A 20,395-nucleotide genomic window follows, 5' to 3' on the forward strand; every position below is an offset into this window, starting at 1 on the left:
GCAGTTTGCATAGATAGAGCTGACCTATATTGCAGACACCAGTTACTGGAGAGGTAGGACAACTACAATCATCTATTCAGCATGGTAAGCAAGGAAAAAATCTCAACAGGGAAAGTGGCAGGGGCAGCTAACTTGTTGCTGCTTTCAACTGCTTCCCTCAGTCTGGAAGTGTCAATGATGGAAATGCCTACGCAAATATGTACCAGATGACTCATTGCTAAAGCTGGTAAAAACTGACTGTGCAAGATTAGAGCAGTGACTGTGCAGGACTGGAGAGCTATTTCAGACACAGAGACTGAATTACTCTTTCTAAATCTGTCATTGTAGTTAGATTTTAAATAGGTCTGGATTTACGAAAATACTTCTAAAAATGGTTGTAGTCAGGTTGTGTCTTACAAATTTTCTGCAGTATGTAGAATATTAGCAGTGCAGCTACCATCCATGTGCAAGAATTGAATGAGAATTTGCAGGTTTTTGTTCAGATAACTCGTGGAGCAGTGCTTTTCTGAAACTGATGTAACGCGTAGTTGAAATCAGAGCTGTTCCTGATTATTTTTGTTTACATATTATTCAGCTGTTGCTATCATCTGGATTTATCATGGTAACAAGTAAATGTGTCATTTTTCCCTACCACACCATGAGGTGAGGTAGGAAGGTGTTCTGTTTTACAAATTAATCTGATTTTTAATGTAGGAAGCCTGTGGCATAGCCAGGAATTGAATGCAGGTCATACTCTACACAGGCATGCACTTCGACCACAGTGCTGCTTTCTGTTTGGCACCTAGAGGGTGTTACATTTGTCTTGGATATGAGAAGAGTGATGACAGTGATAGTCCACATAAGGGCTACATAAATGACAGGGAGAAAAAGAAATGTAGCTACTGCTCCTATTTCAAGGGTTTAGTACATTTTGTTTATAGCCCTGGTTCATATGCAAAAATGCACCCAGAAAAAGTTGTGGGTTTGATTACATTACCTTTAATCAAGCGTAAATGCCATTTGTATTCGTGTAGCATACACAACCCAAGCCAGGAACCAGCAGTATTGCCGCTATCTTCCAGACAGGTTTTGCAATATCACCCCCTTCTCTCAGGATAACTTCTCATCACCCTGTGTCATTTCATGGATTTCAGAAAGCCCAAGGATGCATTCCACAGTGGTCAAGTAATCTCAAATGCAAATAAAGAGTATACAGAACGCTGGGGAACTTTAAGGCACACATATTTGGTCCTGTATTAAAAAAAAAAAAAAAAAAGTTGAAAAACATTTAATATAATCTGTAAAACCAACAATAAAGGATGTGTCTCTGTGCTGCTTAAAGCGATCTTATATGAAGACTGCAGAATATGGCTTTCCACAAAACACTTCTCAAAAGTTACACATGTAAAAAGAAGAATTCAGTGATTTTAATTACAACTGATTTATCAGAAGATGTTTTCTTCTCAAACCACAAATGCAGAGTGAGGTCTGATTCTCTTCTGACTTGTACTTATGTTGACATTAGTGATGCTGGTTTTGATTTTGCACTGATTCAAGAGTATGAATTGTTAATCTACATTTCTCTTAATTTCGAGTTATGCTTAGTTCCCATCCTCAAAGAGATACAGAACAAAGCCTCCAGGCAGACAGAATCTTTTTTTCTGGAACAGATGAGTACGTCTATTAACAAGGTTTAGAAAGCTTCAAGGCCAGTGTAACATCCAAGCAGATAAATCAGAAACAGGATGGTATGGTTAAAGTTTCCGTAAGATGCAAGTCTGGGGGAAAAAAAAAAAAAAGAAAAAAAAAATAGTCCTAATCACATGCAGATAACAGCATCTGATCTTTACAATAGGATTTTGAACAATGTTAGATGGTTAGCACCAGCTCACGCTCTACATTACTAATCTACTAATCTACATTACTAATTACTAGTCTACTAATGCGGACTGGAACAGAAAACAGCAAACACAACATGCCAAGTGTGAATTCTATTAGAGGCAACCAAGAAACAAAAAAATTACAATAGACGTTTCTTCTGTCCTTTCTTCTTTTGAAGTATTTCTCCAGAGTGGCAGAGAAGTAATTTTTTGTGGTTTAAGAGTCTAGACTTTTCATAGTTAGGCAAATTTCTGTCATGAAAGAAAAAAAAAAAAGTCTTAAGTAGGTGTAACAATGCAAAGTAACAGTAACAAAGTGTGGAAGGTAAAGTTTGAATTCTCTTAGTCATCCACTAAAAGCCCTCAAAAAACGAAGTGCTGGACAGTGTCGTCTTCAGTGCACTGTTGGTGTCCTATTGGTGTCTCCATGTACTTTAAAAGAAAATAGTGATTGATCCAGGCATCATTAATGATATGATGTGGGCATAGTTACTTGATGAAGCACTTCAGGAGACTTAGAGGATCCCAAACCTCTAAGTTATGAGCATGATCATCCTCATAACGGCAAAGTGATTCTGAGCTACAGTGATTCCACCACTGCCTGTCCTTGGAACTTTGGCTATGTGATGTTGCCTTCACACCGGCTGCACGTAGTGCTGAAGGAAAAAATGAGCCTGCAGCCCATCCCCCTGCAAACACTAGTTATTCTGGTCCTAAAAGACACTCAAGCAGTATTCAGAATGGCCATTTCTGAAATTTTGCTAACTTTAGCATGCACAGATGTGACAGAAGGACAATTGTTTTTTGTTCATGAAGAGGAAATGAGTATACCTGTGTCCCTGTAAAGGGGCACACAATACAGCTCATTTTTGCCTGTATTGAAGTCTGAGACTCGCTGCATTTGTTCAAGGAATATGGCATGTATTACATATTCAGGTGGTTTAGTTATAGACAGTGTCTGATAATCTACATTTTCGCAAAACTCTACTTCTGTCTTGAATACTTTCCATTCATACTCTAAACAATAGATTTATATAGCTTTGGCTTTTTAAAATAAATCAAGGGTCCTTCAACATATGAAAGCCCAAACAATTGTAAGTTAGAGACGTTTGTCAGTTTTGATGTGGGCAAGAAATTCGCATTCAGGGAAAAAAACCCTGAATTTCTTCAACCTTTCCCTCCCACTCGCCCTCAATGGAAAAAGAAAAATTATAAACAGTTTCAAAATACAGTTTTAGGAAAATAAACTGTCTAGCTAGGCAAATAAACATTACTGTTTCCTCTTCAGTATACTGCAGTTTACTAATGTTCTTTATATAAACAAATTTATCAACAGGAATTGCTCTTGTTTTCAAGTGGTAATAGTTTTTTTTTTCTCTGTGTAAGGTTGTCATTGTGCAATCTGATTTTTTTTTATAGTTCTATTTTTAGAAAACAAGTACTAAATTATTTTAAGTGTTTAAGCAAAATTGAGGAATACCTACTTGATCATGTTAAAACGTCAAAATAACAACAGTAAGTATTTAGAAAAGTCAGATTTACTTGCAATATATTGAATTGGTTTTTTTTTTCTTTTCACATATTTCATGTAAGTATCAAAACTAATAAACATTAAGGCTGATGACTTGTTCTCTGCCATTGTAAAATCTACCACTCTAATCTCAAAAGCACTATTAAAATGGACAAAGAACAGACTTAAAGGATTTCCTGTGTCTCCCATAGGCACATTATGGTTTCATTTTGCCTTAAAGAGAAATAATATACAAACTTATATAATCTACCTATAATAGTGATTTTAGTAAGATAAAATTTTATGTGATTGTCTTAATATTATTTATCAGATGTTAAAAGTTAAGATTTACCATACAATGTGTGTAATTAAATCATAACCAGATAGTTAGGATTAGTTACAGATATTAATGTGTATGTGAAAAGCTTCAGAGAGATCATGTTGCTCCTTCATCACTTCAGTGCTTTTGCTGACAATGATGTTAATAAATTTGCATTTTCCTTTCTTATTCATATAAAAAAAGCTTAAAGAAGAGATGGATTAGAAAACGTTTACACAGAATATTTGCATTCCCTATGTGATTTTTTTTGCATTGAAAAGGAACTTTCTGTATTTGCTCTATAATTTAAAAAAGCAAAAACCTATGATTCATTGAAAGACTGAAGAGGTTCTGATTTTTAGTTATGTAATTCACTCATAGCACCTAATACAGAGAATGAGCAAAAAGCACTTTTCAGATTTCTAGCAATCCAACAAATACATTATTTTTTAAGTTTAAAAATACCGCTTACTGAGTATGTGTATGTAACGGAAGTCAAGCATATTTATGTGAAAGCAGCACGGTCAGGATACCAGTTCTTCTCAGAGAGGGTATTCATTTGTAAAAGTTAGCTTTTTTCTTGGCAGTGTTGGAGAGGAATGTTGGATTTAATTTAAAATGATTAATGAGATTTTGTCAGACTCCCTGCCTTTACCACCACTGCAGTTTGTCAGCACAACAACCTGGGAAACCCGGACGCCACTCTGTCGCCCAAAACAGCTTTCCAGGAAAAAATAAACCTGAGTAACTAGTGCCAGGTACATGTCAATGGTATTGTCTTTCAGCTGTTGAAAGTTTAACTCTTAAGTTGGGACATTTACACATTCTGAGGAAGTGAACCTCATTTGTTATTTCAATAGTCTGGTTTTGACAGTGGATACCAGTATAAACTTAAGTTTTCAGAGCAGGCATAGCCTTTATATTTAACCATTTGGAAAATCCTATAATCCATGCAAACAAGAAATTCTTTAAAGGCGGCAGGGATGATCAAAGCTCATTCCGGTAAGTTTTTCTGGACAAAGACCATCTATGCAACCTGCCTCATTTCTGGCTGTATTCCATTAGGGGGATCTCATCCTCTGAGCCCTACGCATGCAAACAGGCTGCCAAGTGGCAAGGAATGCTCTGGTGGACTCCACGCAAGCACAGCTGTGTGCGCATGATGCCAATACCCAAAACCTAGCAAGTTTGCAATACTAGTTGTATGTAACCATAACATAAGAAAATGTGCAATTCTTTTGAAATGTCTGGTAGATATTTAAAATTATTTATAATTTGCCTTTTTCACTTTCCTTGGTGAAATTTAATCTGTTGGGCCACCGTTTGAGCATTGTGCTCTCCTTCCACATGAAATAAACAAGAACAGGAAAGGAGATTTTAATTTCAAAAGCAGCCTTCCCCTTCTAAGAAAACATATATCATTTGCCTGTGCTGCACAAGTCTTTCTGCAGTCACATAGCCCTGTATCAAAAACTGACTTCTCATTCGCTCCTGTGGACCCCCTTGCACATGAGTCCTACCCACTAAGTCAGCAGGCCAAAGCTCCTGTGGGGCTTCACAGAGATGTAGATGATGAAAAAGACTTGGTACTGCTCTGCTACACCAGGCAGAACATACTCCTATGGAGCATGGTGCCACAGGTGTTCCTAGCATGACTTTTATCTTTGCCATTTCTTACCTGTTGAAAAAAGCATTTTCACAACTGCTGCTTCCATCTCCATATCCAGAATTCAGACTAATTCTCATATTACATGTAATGCAACTGAATCAAAATATATTTTTTTGTAACTGCAGAACTTCTTAAGCTTACTGGCCTTCTGCAGCATTGATCACCTGTGTGACAGAACAAGCAAGGAAAACAGAGAACTGCTTTAGAAGTGCTACAGAAGCGCATCTCTCAGTGTGCTTCTTAGTGACTGTCAAGATCATGCATTTTTTCATTCTTCATTTCATATTACATATAACTTATTTAATTAGTTAGTTATATATATAACATTTATATTATTTCTAAATTCCACTTAGGAATTTATATCAACAAATATTTTACTGTTCCATGCTGTCTCTGTCTGACAGTACCATTTCTGCTTCGTACTAGCAAAAGCTGGTTTTCTTGGGCGTGGGGTTTTTTTTCTGGCTTAGCAGCAAAATTTACAGTAGGTATACAACATTTATCTATAACAGTAAAAATATGATAAAGAAACGCTTGAATCTTTTTTCCCTATATGTATGGTTTAGATGTGTAATAAAATACAGAAGTGACATGATTAGTACTCAGCTTTTACTAAAACTTTTTTTCAGCTTTTTAAAAATAAATGTATAAATATATTATTATTTCCTTTTATTGGTATTAAGTGTTCACAATGTACATTGTGCTGCATAACATATACTGAAAATCACAGCACTTGAAGGGCTAATTTGAAGATTTAAATGGTACATAGATAGACATTGTGCTGACTTCCTATATAAAAGATTGTATTTATAATCACGAAGACCCTGAAATGCATTGGAAATTCCTATAATTGAGTAATATTTAGTAATATTAAGTTAAATTGTTAAACATAAATCAAGATTTATGACCTGGGTCTGAAAACAGAAATTAGTAAAAAGGGAGGAAAGCTAAAGGAAGTTATTTTCTTTTCATTAAAGGCTTCATTAAAACTAATATCTTGTTAGTTTTAATGCAGATTAAGACAGAAGTTTTGAGAGGTGAGATTGGTGGTTTCTGTAAGAGGATACCTGGTCCCAGCCATATTCATACGTCATCCTCCCTCTTTCCTGCGGTAACCTAACAGCCTTCCTGCCCTTCTGACAAGTCTGCTCCTCTCCACAGCTGTCCCCAGTGAGGCTGAGCAGCCTCCCTTTGCAGCCTACTCTGCTCTTCCCCTCAAATTAGTAAATGGGTGGTGTGTAGTCTTGTTATCTTTAAAACATATAAAGTTCTCTGCAATTTCTTAACACTGGTTAAATAACAGAAATGAGAAGTTAGCAGTTAAGATGTACTCTCAGTGAGAGTCAACGTTTTTTAAGTACATTGTTCTATTATACAAAACAACAACAATAAAACAGAAAAGGAAGCCTATGTTGCCAATCAAACAGCTTTATGTCAATAACTTCAACCTCATAATTATTCCAAAATCATCCTCAAATTAATTCCACCAATGCTGATTAGTGGTCTTTAGTCTATTATAGAAGTTGTTCACTACATGCTTGAACTAAGCATAATTATGCATCGACTGTGAGGTAACAGTTGCAGAGCCTTATCAACATTATCCTTACCACACAACTTCCAAGATACACCCTAGTGAAATTCCAGCCCCACAACTGTCAAAAGCCAATCAGTAACTCACGGAGTAGAGTCAAGATGTCACTATGGTTTGAAAGAAGCAAAAGCTTAGAAGTATCTTTAATCCCTGACCTTTTGACAGACCCATGGTTTCAGCACACTGTTTAAGCTGATAAATGTCACTGTGTTATCGACTGCAACATAGCAGTATTCTCAAATCTTTTTGGATAACCTATTCTCAGTAAAGCAGAGAAACAAAAGCAGGTTGACTCTCTGGAGGCTTTCTGCTTACTACAAGTAGTGCAAGTAATACTGGTACTTAACATAAGCAATGCCGTAGTCAAAAAGCATTTAACCTCAGAGAAAAGAGAAATCATGAAATTCAATGCCCATGATGCATAGGAGCTCTGTAAAATAAATAGCAGAGTCCCACCTGTACAGGCATAGCAGAATATCGGTCTAAAAGAAAAGGTGTCTCAGTTTTAGTAAACTATAATCTGATTTTCTTAAGTGGTGATTAAAGTGCCATTTTGGTTTCACCCCCTTTGTAGCCAAATCTCAGGGTGCAGGTATACCAAATAACGTAGCGAAGGAGAATGTATTTGTTCATATGCCAATGAATAGCACCTGTCTGCTCTGGCTGGCACTTCTCAGAGTCTGGTGAGTCAGTAGCGTTGTCTTCAGAGGTAAGATCTTTCAGAAAGAGATTTGACACTTGCCATATCACAACGTTTAGAAGGTATGCTCAAAGGCTGAAGAAAACCAGGCTGGCTGGCTGGGTGGGGTTTTTACACTGCCAGGTATGTGTATTATATTATTCTCTCCCCCTTTCCTCCTTTTTCACTTTCTTCATTTCCAAAAGACCTTGTTTATATCATTCTTAACAATCAATTATACTTGGGGGGGGGGGGGGGGGAGACTGTGAATCTTTGAGTATAAAAAAAAAAAAAATGTGTGAGCTTTCACAGTTTTTCTGTAACATTAAAATACCATTCCTGTGGAATTTTTGTGCATAAAGATTGTAAACTTTGTGTGAGCCCAAACTGATCCACTGGTATCTGAGAGGAGAAGAGAGTCACCTTACAATTACTACCCCAGAAAGTTAGAACGTGGAACTGGTGTTACTGTGCTTACAAAAATATCACTTACATCAAAGTTATTAAATATTTACAGAATCTTTTTTTAGTTATTTTTATTAGTTATTATTATTTTTTATTTCATGTACTATTTTAACTGAAAATTGTCAATTAATAATTTTATCCCCAACTGTGTCAGCCTTATCTACCTTAGCTCAAGACAAGTTTCTGTGAAAGGACTCCATAATACGTCGCTATGGAAAATTATATATCAGGTTCACAAGAATAAAGCTTTGACTGATGAAGCTCTCACATGGTGATAAGTATAAATTGTTATACAAAAATGAAAATGGCCTTTAAGCAATCAAGTGATTCAATCTGTTTTAAACACAAGTCCTTACAGAGGGGGTTTTATGTGTAAGCAGATGAATAACCCAATCCCTATTATGCTGATGATACACACCTTTTAAACACATACTTTCAAATTTCTGAGAAACCAATGACACCAACTTTCCTATTTATGTCTGCAAGACCCAGCCAGCTTGGAAGGGCAGCACCACAAACCACTCTCTTGACACGAGTAGTATTTGGTTCGGGCTCCTTCTAAGATTTGTTTTAACAGATTACGATGAAATGAAGGCGAGTTTAATATCAAGTTTGTTCTCAAAAAGAAAACTTTATTACAACAAATGCAGTAACTGCAACAAAAGAAAAATATGCTTGAAAATGGCTCTATAGCAGCAAGGCAGTCACAAGGTCTTTCCTGAGCAAAACCAACACTCTGGTCCCCAGTTCTACAAACATGTTTGGCAGGTTTTGCCAGCTGGGAAAAGCTTCCCTTGATACTCCTGTCAAAGCACAGCTTCTGCTCTCTTGAGCATCATTCTCCCACCAGGCCACAGCAGCCCAGGGCTTTCCTTGATGCTCACTATCCAGAAGAAAGGGCCACAGTTTCAGACTATGGCAACATAAGAACAACCACACACCATTTCTGCAGTATCAGCCACCTCTCTGTTTCAGTGAAATTCCTAATTTACACCAGCCCAAAATATGCCCCTCTTTTAAATCCCAGACCTTGATTTTCTCCTACCTTGGCATGTAACTATTCTTTCTGCATTACTAGGATGCTACAGATCTGTTATGCTCTTTGTGCTGTGGATTCCTTCTTCACACATGTCCTCCTGCAAGCAAAAGACTCTGTGTCAGAGAGGGCACAAACTCCATGCCGTGCAGAGCTCTTATTATCAAAAGATCATAAAAAAAAAAAAAAAGCAGAAAAAAAAAAAAAGCGCAGAGGTGCATTTGCAGGGACCTATCCCTGGATACAAATATGTTTCAAATTAAAGTAAGACTAGAAATGACTGCAACATGAAGAATACTTTGCTGACTAGAAAATCTGGTAAACTCATGTCTTTTCCAGATATATCTATTGCCTCGTATTTTAAAATGACCAGGTTTCACATTTTTCAGCCACATACTCTTGAAATTGTGTCCCTGACCATAGGTATAATAGGATTTTTTTATTTTTTTTTAAGTCTCCAACTTGCTTAAACACTTATTTTCTCCTTCTCTTTTCTAACATTTCCCTTGCTGGTATTAAAACATACAATGTAATACATAACTTTCTAACAACACCTCCTACTTTTTCACTGCGATTTCCTAGCTTTATTGGGATCTTTCTAGATACAGTTTCTCTTAGAACGGCTTACAGGAAAAAAAAATTAAAAAGTGTAAATACTACAAAGTTGACAGGGTTTATATGTGTATATTTCTACCTTGCATATATCCTAGGCTCCTGGTCTGCTTGCTTGCCAGTATGATTGATTGACTGCGTCCTGCAACGTGTTTATAAAAAGCGGCAGGTTCCGTGTTTGTACAGATCTGCAAACATCCAAAGAAAGCCAAGCGCCCGGTGATCCTGCTGTTGGCTCCATTCCTGCAACCTCAGACGGCAGTATTACTACGGCAGCGGTTATTACTGATACCGCTGATAAGCTGCCCTTCCTCCTCCTCCTCCTCTCCACCTCCCCGGCCGGGGCTCGAGCGGAGCCCCTGCAGCCGGGGTCCCGCGCGGGTGCCCGCGGGGATTACCGAGGCGAACGCAGAAAATTAATCAGCTCGTCCTTGCTGAGGCTCCGAGGAGGCGATGGAGAGAGCGGGGGGAAGCGGGGCGAGCGGGGTCAGCGGGGTCTTATCTCCCGCCCTGCCTCCCTGTTTCAGGAGGGTCCCCTGTTACTACAGGGCGACAACTGGGTCACTTTACAGCCGCGTCACTTGGAGGGGAGGAAAAAAAAAAAAAAAAAGCATAAAATAAAATAAGCTGCCCAGGGATGAAGGAGCCTTACTCCAACGCGTTATTTATTTTAGAGCCGAGCCGAGCCCTGCTCCGCCCCACCCGGTCTCCACCTGCCAGGGCGTAGGGCTGGGAAGATCCCCCTGCCCTAACCCGCCCTCCCGGGGGTCTTTTCCATGTGGATCCCATTATCATCATTTGCTCCTAGTATAAGGGGGATTAAAGAGATTAGAATGAAAATAATTAAATGATCTTCTAATTTACCCCTTCGTGCTGGTTGCAAGTGGAAATGGAGGGGGGATTCCACCTAGAGCAACTGAGACAGGGTTTGTGATTCCCTGGGGAAGGGTTGGGGTTTTTTTTTAAAGGAAAGGAAGGAGAGGGATGGGAGGGGGGAAACCCTCACAACTGTCAACTGTTTTCCAAACACTGGATTAATGCTGGCCAGACCTTTGTCGTAACGTGACCCTACTGTTTTCAAATGTGTTTTCCAACCTGTAACCGTTTGTTAAATCTCAGCGTTGACTAACGAAAGCAAAAGAAAACCCCAAAATGCTCGGATGCTCAGGGGTTTCATTGTTTCGTTGTTTTGGCGGTGGGAAGGTGGAGAAAATATTTTGAGGTTGGTTCGTTTGTTTTGGTTTTTTTTTCCTGCAACAAGCGAGATCCCTATACTTCTTCATTTGGAATAAAACCGTAATCCCGATGAAAGGATTTAAACACTTAAAAATAACAGGCAGATTTTAATCTGAGGAGGGCTAGCCGTTTCAGCCTCTTTTCTTTTTCAAGGGAAGTGCTATGAACAAGTGAGAAAACTGCTTATATATATAAACACACACTCACATATAGCTGCATGTTCACTTATGTACCTACCTTTATGAATCCATACCTCAATCTTTACGGCTTTCGTTCACACGGATAAAATTAAGAGCTTAGAACCATGTCCGAGAAGAGGTAAAAATTCAAAGTCGCAAGCGCCTTTTTGGGGGGTTGTTTTTTGTGTTTGTTTCTTTCTTTCTTTGAGTTTTTTTTAAGTAACGTTAACATTAAAGAGAATATTAATACACAGGGGCCCACCTGGGGAAATTGCCGAAGTGGATTTTCAACGGCAAAAGGCGGCAGCCTTCGCGAAGCCAGCGACAGCGGCGGTCATCGACGCCGCGTCTGCCTTTCCGAGCAGGGACCCCGGTGAGGGGCGGCGGGGGCAGCGCTGCCGCGCTGCGAAAACCCCGCTCGGCCTCCACCCACAGCCGCCAAGTCACTAGAACCAGTCGATTCATTTTAAATGGGCAGAGACGGCGACATAACCCACCCCTTCGCGACTGAGTAACACCGAACCAGATTCGAATTGTAAAGCCCTCGGAAGCTGCGGTGCTGCTTGGAGGAGGCGGGGGGGGGGGGGGGGGGGGGGGAGATGAGCCGGAGACGCTCAGAAAATGCGAAGTTTACAGCTGTAAAACCTCTGCTACCTGAAGGCACAGCGCCAGAGCGGGTAATTCCTTTCGGCAATTACTTCGTTTGACAGCAAGCAGATCAAAAAGAAAACTTGTAGGAAAAGCTTCAGGACCTGCAGTGGAGGGTGACACTTCTGCGCCCCCCCGGGTAGGCGACAGTCCTAGCACACCCTGCGGATGCTCCGCTCTCCGCGGCTCTGAGCCTGCAGGGCTGCCCGCAGGCAACGCTTCGGCTTGGTTGGGTTCAAAAGGTACTTCTAAAGCTGAAAAATTGTCCTGCGGGGTGTTGTTACTTTTAAAATAGTAGACCTTTCAGGGTGAAGTGTAAGTATAGAAGTTTCTTTGATTCGACGAGGAGGGAAAAATCCCGTTTGCTGTCAGAAGGTAGTTTTCAGCTACTGGAGAGGTTACCGACTTTAAATATTTTTCTTTCCTCTATAAAAGTTATTGGCCTGCTTTCATGGTTACTGAGATGTTTATCCGGCATTAAATGGAAGCCTGAATCCCGGCATTCATTTGGCAGTAACTCTCTCGGTGAATGCCCGTTACTGCGGCGCGGAGCCCTGCGCCCGGCGGCTGCCGCCCCCCAGGCGGCCGGTGGTGCCCAGCCGGCGGGGCGAGGCGCGGCTCAGCCACCTGCGGAACCACCGCGGCCCGCGCCCGCCGGGGGCGGCCAGGCTTTCGGCCCGCGGTGCCCGAGCGCTGCTGCCTCTAACGCCTCCTTTGCTGAGCCGATGACCGGCCGCTCCTGTTGTACTGTGTATGGACCATAAAAGCTCCGGCGTGGGGGGAGCCGCGGGAGGAGCAGGTGGCCGCTCCGAGAGGTTTCTCTTTTTTCCCCCGTTTTAACGCAACATAGACAGACCCTCGGCTTTACTCCCAGGGCCCCAGACCCTCCATTTCTTCACGGAAGAAACGGGAGGAGCTCCGGGGGAGAAGTGCCCTCTCCCGCCGCGTCGCCGCCGCCCGTTGGTACCGCTCGGAGGCCGCGGCGCTGGGGGCGAAGCTGCGCGGCAGGAGCGAGGGGCGGGGGGCGCCGGGGGGAGGAGGGGGCGGCGGGCGGGCGCCACGTCCCCGCGCTGCTCCCCCGCCACCCAGCGCGGGGCCAGAGCCCCCTCTCCCCCGGCAGGTCCGTGCCATTCAGTAAACGCCGAGAGGAAGGAAAAAGAGAAGGGGGGGGGGGGGGTGGAGAAGAAGAAGAAGAAGAAACGAATAAATGGGATAAACCAACAAAATAAACCCCACGAGAAACTCAAACCAAAAAGCTCAAACCACCACCACAAACAAACCAACCCCCAACCCACAGCGGCCACATGAGGTTTACCTTCCGCGGCCGGGAGGGATGCCATTACTCTCCCTTCTGGCGGGACGGGCTCCCCTCAGAGATCCCCCGTCTCCTGCGGTAGCCGCTGCCTCTGTCACCTAGAACGACACACGCGTGCGTGTAACACGCAGCAGCTCCCCCGCGGTTCGGAGCCGTGCCCGGGGCGCCCCCCCCCCCCCCCGCCGCCATATAAGGCGCTCCGGGAAAGTCCCGCAGGACCCGCCGGTGCCAAGCATGGTACCCGCCGCTTCGGGTCACCCCACTTCGCCTCAGCCCCTCCGTCATGGGGAAATCCTTCTTCTCCTAGAAAACCCTGGTGGGTTCGGTGTGGTTTTTTTGTTTGGGTTTGGTTTTGGGGGTTTTTTGTTTGTTGGTTTGGTTTTTTTAGGGGATTTGCTGGGGCTGGGCTCGGCATGCCCCCTCCGACGTGTCGGGAAGAAGCCGCCCAGCCAACTGGGGCTCCTCGGGCACTCCCAGAGCCGCGGGGAGCCCCCAGCCATGCCCAGGCGGGGGTTGCGCCGGCCGGAGCCCTCACCCGTCCCGACGGCTCATGACAGCCCGCTCCGCCACCCGCCCGCCGCGGCGGGGAGCCGGCTCTGCGCCGAGTCGGGCTGGACGGAGCCCTCCCCGGCACCGGCATCTGACTTAGAACCGCCTCCACAGAAACACAAATAAACAACCTGGGGAGAGGGAGAAGAAAAAAAACCACCACAAAACCCCCAACCCAATCCCAAAGCTGACAGGAGCTACAAACACTACATACGTGTAGGGACGGCAGAAAGAGCAAAAGTAAATAAATCTGAGCGAACTCATTGCAAAGCAAAAGCGAGCCCTTTGTGTAGGCGGTGCCGCCGGGGAGGGCGGCCGGGGCGCTCGGAGCCTGCCCCAGCCCGCGGCGGGGCACCTACCCTCGCCTTCAGCTCCAGCCCAGCCGCCCCCAAAGAAGGAAAAAAAAAAAAAAAAAAGTATTAGGAGGAGTCCGGGAGACAGGGGGAAAAGCTGAGAGGCACGAAAACCTTCCCCAGGGGCTTCTTCTTTACGTGAGAGGGTGCAGCGGGAGGCGGGGGCAGGGAGCGGCGGGGAACCTGCAACCCGGCTGCAAACGTGCAAATAAAAGCCGATGAAAGGAAACACCTCTTCCCGCCCCCCCATCTGCAAATAACCTGTGCTGCTCGAGGAGGGCAGCGGGACTAGCAAAAGAAAGAACATGGCCTTTTAGCTAGGGAAAAGAGGAAAAAAAACCCAAAAAGCTTTGGCAGAGCTTTTTGGGTTTTCTTTTTAAACTAAGTGTATTGGCCAGTGCATTCGTACTCATGTTTCTCTGCACAGAAACCAAAGGATCAAACAAGGTCCCCGAAATCAGTTGTATCTTAATTATTTGTGGCAAAATCCAGAGCCTTCTAACTCTGAGCTAATACGACAAAGGGCTGAAAACGATTCCCCGAGGGAAGGCTTTTCGGCGTCTCTCAGACAAACCCACAAGTTTTTCTCCCTGCATTTGTAATCACGCCCAATAATTTTCCAAACGCAGAAGAAGATGCATACGACCAAACTCTTTCACTGGAACTGTGAAGTTATTCACACCACTCTTTTTTAAAGAATTACTCTCGCTGGGCAGCTTGAGAGGATGCACGATGCCAAAGGATGCTCTGGACACACGCTTTCAGACTGCAGATCAGTCATGTTCCTGCCTGTAATCCCTCCGCACCCGCAGTAATTGATAACAACTGCAATTAACAGCTTCGATTTAATGTCTCAGTGTTCTCCACATGAAAATATACCGATGATCTGCAGTCTGCAGATCTCAGTGTTACAGCCATCTACAGAACCACTCTCAAACACTCCTTTGCTCAAATATGACCGTCAGGGTACCCCTCTCCGGGGCGTGAAGGGGGACCTCCCCCACCTGTCCCAAACCGGTTTGCAATCATTTGGCCTCTTCTCAGGTCAGCCTCTCCCACGACACTGATTCCAGCATAATTTCCATTAAAACCAGCAGGCTGGTGACTCCACAGACAGTACAACCAGTTCCATTCAGCTGTTTCAGTTAAGAAAAAAAATCAGTCCGTTAACAGACCTGTCCTAAAATGGAATTGATGCGCACATATACATATTCCTAACAAATATCAGTAGTATTTTTTTCTGATACCTCTCCTGTATATTATGGATGCAGTCATAAGTGTCTTTACAACCAGTGTATAATATTCTTGATATGCAGGTGCATATCTGGCTTTACCAGGCATGGAGAGGGTGAAAAGGGCCTGTTTAGTGTCATCAACACTATGTAGTGTCACATTCCTAATCAGATGGTGCAACTGCAGAAGAGCAATGGCCTCTCACCTCACTCCAGGCCATCACAACTCTAACTGCAGAAAGTCTTAAGAAAAATAGCTATCATCTTCTAGTCATCATGTCCTACCATCTCAATTTTCCAACTACCAGAAAGTGTTTTGAAAATGCAGTTTTCATGTAGAAATACAAAGATGATTAAAAAAGAGTAAAGGTAATTTGTTTTTAAAAAATATATAACCATTCATGAGATGTGGAAGTGAAAACATTTAAGGGGATTGCCTCAAAATTAAAAAAAAAAAAAAATCTTCTTACTGAGGTTCTCAAATTCCCATTTTTAAAGTGAAAGCATACATTTCATTTACAAGTTCACCTCTAGGGTTTTGTTATGGAAATGTTGGATTATTTGCTGCACAGGCAGCTATAGACTTTTTAAAAAGGAAATTTTGCTCCAAGAGCTCATGTTGGCAACTTCCAGTCATCCTAACAGAGCACAGCAGCTGTTCAGTAGTCAGCAGCATTAATCAGGAGCCTATGTCCTGCAGTTTAAAGCATTGAATGGGTAAGGTAAACAGCTATAAATCCTTATGTCTTAGAGACAAATCCTGCATATCGTATAAGAGGGTAAAAAAGAAGGTGAAGAGAGCCTTTGCTGGCTTGGTTGTCAGTATGGAAATTTTCCACACCACTCCTAGCACCAGGTGAGAGAAGCGCTGGCTGGTAGGGGGGGAAGAATTAGCTCTTTGGGCAACTGAAAATGGCAGGGTCAGCAGTTTGCTCACAGGAGAGTCATGCCTCAGGAACAAGTCAAGAGAGAAACAATTACTTGTAGGCAATTATACTGTCAGTCTGGCTATTCACAATACTTAGGTTCCCATCCTATTTTTCTGAGAGTCCTGTCAGACAGACCTTGAGTCCCCCCAAGTGGTCTCAGGTATTGCTTACTGCGTTGGGCAGTGCAACGACAAATCTGGGCACAGGACACTGCCAGAGGTTTCCCGAAGGCTCCTGCAGGGACGGGAGTGGGATTTTTACTGCCTGTGACCCTTTACTGGGGCATTTCTCAGAGAAACCTGTTGCAGTGATCTGATCTGCTTCCTCACCTTCTGGGATGATTTCTCCTCTTGCATCTGCTTTACTGGAGTACACAGAGAAAGAGGGATGAAATATTAGAATAAGCATGAAAGCCATTTTCGAGGCTGGACACTCATGTATAAGATTCCTACATTCCTGCTTTTACAGACTTTGGAAATATGTTCTATGGGTGTTGTCATGAGATGGATGGTGAGCTGTTACCCAAAGGAGCATATAAGGAGCCAGGGCTCCTGAAGAACTGTCCTGGTGCTAGACCAAGAAGAGCTGGGAGGGTGGTGCAGACTGATGTGAGCTGGTTTGTACAGTCAGCATAGATATGCAGAAGCAGAATGTCTCTATTTGCCTGAGTTAACAACCCTGCCAAACAGCTTGTGAGCCCTGTGGTAGAAGTAGTACATCTCATTATTCAGGCAATGCTTAATAGTTTGGCTATCTTGCAAACAGCGGCTAGGCTGCTTTTAGAAAGTCACTACATGCCTGTCCAGAAGAGAAAGAAAAGGAGCAATGCACACACAAAAGTGCACAACGGTATGCTGAGCTTTATTTTCCTCCCTGAAGATCAGCTCTGTGTATACAAATTTAGGAATATAACTCTGGTGATGAGATGACATTTGGACAAAACAGGGCACGGCTGAAATGGAGTTACTCTCTATTAATCAGAGTTTCTTTTTTTGTGTGGATGTTGTTGAGTTTTTTTAAGAAAACAGCAGGAGTACAGCATTACTGCCAAAAGCTAGATCGTTCATTGTTACAAATTCATAAACACCATTAAAGTTAATGTATATTCTGAAGAGCCTCAGATTTCAGCTCTATTTCACTTAAAAACAATTGATATGAGATTGATATGAGTGTCTATGTGCCAAAGCCCAGCCTTGAGCTGGACTTACTGTTCAGGGCTCTTTATGTTTTTAGAGAATTCAAAACTAAACCATAGTTCAAAGTATTCAAACATTATAACTACACTGAAGTTGGCTATTCTTTTTCCTGGGCTAGCTTGACCTTGCCATTTTAGCCTGACTACCAGAGGACCCTGGCATGCAAGTAAAGACAAGAACGAACTACTGAACCTTTCTTTTTTCCTGCAATTAAGTTTCAGAGTACATTGTATTATTAGACATGCTCCAGAATACATACTGCAGATAAATCAGCCTTTTTCTCAGCTTTCTGAAGTCAGAAACCCTCTTGATTTGATACAGCACTTACTACCTAGATACTCAAGGGTTGATTCCTAGGTTGGTTACAGAAGAATTTACAAAACCACTACATTTTGCGTGATTTGTTTATGACTGCTGAAACCTGACTGTGGGGACAAGAATGAAAAGCTACAACTATGAATTAAGCACACTAAAAGCTTTAAGATCTATGAATCACAGTTTTAGACTCAGGTATTTAATTCTGCTTTCAGTTGGTGTTCATATTACTTAAATTCTGTAACTGTGTACTTTCTGATTCTAAAGTTTCCTGTGTACCTTGAATTTGATTCAGCATAACTGCAACTAAACCCTGACCCCACCTAGGATCCAGAAAGCATAGATTTCTCTGCAGAAATTCCCCAAGGTGGCTCATCCAAAAGATATCTTCTCACAATACCATCTAGTAATCGCTGGATCAAGTTCCTTATCAACTGCAATTATATTGACTCTAAATAAAAAAGAGCTGCACATGGTTGTGTTACTGTTGCTCAGACACCGAGGAAATGGAAGACAGACTCAGTGCCTTTCAAAACCTGAAAGGGCTAGAATACTTTTCTTCTTTTTTTTTTTTTCTTTTTTTTTTTGGTGTGTGTGTATGTGTGTGTGTTAAAGAAGAAACCACAATTTCTGTGTTTAAAAGAAATTTAAGAAATTGAGTAGAAGTCAAAGGATGCATGGAGTTATCTTGCTTCTCCATGAAGTATTTAGGCTTACAAATCATTAAAAATTGAGCAATTTTGTCCATCCCTAAGCAAGGCAAGTGGAAATAGGTGGGGTTAAAGACACAGCCCTGCCCTCCATGTCGCCACTGGCCAGTGGGTGTTTTTTGATCATATAACTGCATCCCCGTGCTGGACCCTTGCTCTCTGCTCCAAGGGGCTGACACCAAAATTTCTTAGCCAGACCAAGACCCGTGTAAATATCTGCTCATTACCTGACATAATCTTGCTGAGAAACCCAGAGGCAACTATTACGTGTCGCAGTGTGTGAACTGGAAAAACCAGCGCATTACGAAGCTGAGCTGTGTACACTGGAGGAGGACTGAGGCTCCCCGTGAGTGGTGTGGAGCTGTGCGAAGGCTCAGGCAGCACCGACAGCAGCTGGAGAAACAATTGCAGCCCTACTTTTGGAAAGAAAAGGCAGAGTGCCAGATGGCAGCCGACCAGAAGAGCTGAGTTCTAAACAAAAGCCCTAAAAAAAAAAAAAAAAAAAAAAAGAAAAAAAAGAAAGAAAAAAAAAAGGCGGCTAAGCAGAGAACTAGTCTTTTGGGGCAACACAGATTTCATTGAGAGGTATGGAAAAAAAAAAAAAAAAAAGATGTCCATGCTGTCTGCTGCTTTTCCAAAGGGCACATTTTCTTATATACCTGCACAAAAAATATTGCAAAATATTACCTAGCTTACTTGTAAGTCGGAAAAAAAAAAAAAAAAAAAAAGCTTTCTTCAAGGGGAGTTTGATGTGCTGTTTAGCCTGCTCTGTCATTTTTCTTGTCTCTCTTCATAATCCCTATGTAACCCAGAAACGGCCAGTAAAAAAGAGAGACCCTCTGCTTGTTTAATTACTTCCTGAAAATTTGACAACTAGTACTTCGGTCTCATTGGATAATCTACTTTTAAATTGCCTAGTCTTTCAAAGACAGCATAATTATTTGAGTACACTTACTTCCCTAGCTATACATCATGCCTATCAAAATTAAATGCTTCCAACATACCATTGCAGTGTTTTAATATTTCACTTCTGTAATACATTTAACAGTAAATTGATCCTACACTTCCTTTTAAAAAAAAATTTCATACCTTTAGCAGTAAAGCACAGTCAGAAGTCGGGTCTTTTTTCCCTGATGTGGGAATAAAGTTATTTAAAGAATGATAGAGAGACTTATAAAATGCAAAGCTTGGCAGCAATATTTGTGATGTTTAAAATTTTTTCCTTTATTTCTGCTTTAAAAAAAAGTCAATTTCATAAATAAAACTAATTTCTGACCTAAATATGTAAGCAGACATAACTCCATGAGTTTATAGTTTTGCTCAACATATAACCAGAATGACAGACGTTATCTCAAAGGAATTGATGTCATTTTCCTCTGAAATTTTGCGATTTTTTTTTCAAAACAATAACATTATTTTCAAAAATCAAGAGTAAACAATTTAATGTACTTATTTAGAAGACTTTTCCACTGACATTTTAACTGGTGAATATGTAAATTTTTAGAACTATTTTCTTCTGTGATCTGTATGATTGCTTGTGCTTTATCATCAGAAAATGAAAAACGCTCTTAACATGAATTGATTCATCATCAAAACATGCACTAAGCACGTATTCAGGGTGCAGTTGCTGCAATGTGTGTGTGTCTTTTTCAAAGCTGAAAGACTAACCCACACAGTACTAGGATTTCTCCTGTAGAGAAATGGGAAGCTACAAGCAGTCACGAGCACAGACCTCTGCCCCAGACATTAGCATTGCTTTTGAGCATTCCTCTTTCAGGATATGCTGGATTTGAGGTTGTGTTGGTTTTCGGGTTTTTTTGTTTGTTGTGAGACATGTCAGTAAGCCACATTTTCAAAAGAGAGAGCAGTTTTATTTGCAGGGATGCATGCAGACTCTCGTGGTGGATCCTGTTGGTATATGCACCACATGTGCGTGTATGCATGCAAGCCAGAAGACTGTCTACAGCACATGTGCAGGTCAATCCAAGATGAG

General features: G+C 41.9%; 1 long non-coding RNA gene across 1 annotated transcript; it reads right to left on the bottom strand.

Moving 5' to 3' along the window:
• Positions 1-962: 962 nt before the first annotated feature.
• On the bottom strand, positions 963-13,243 carry LOC114012740 (uncharacterized). The gene is made up of 3 exons (XR_003555410.2): positions 13,119-13,243; positions 9,138-9,228; positions 963-1,230 (listed from the first exon to the last, which is right to left on the bottom strand). It is a non-coding gene; the product is annotated as an uncharacterized LOC114012740 (long non-coding RNA).
• Positions 13,244-20,395: the final 7,152 nt, after the last annotated feature.

The sequence above is a fragment of the Falco peregrinus genome, chromosome 2 (assembly GCF_023634155.1).
Source record: "Falco peregrinus isolate bFalPer1 chromosome 2, bFalPer1.pri, whole genome shotgun sequence".
In the NCBI taxonomy this organism is placed as follows: Eukaryota; Metazoa; Chordata; class Aves; order Falconiformes; family Falconidae; genus Falco; species Falco peregrinus.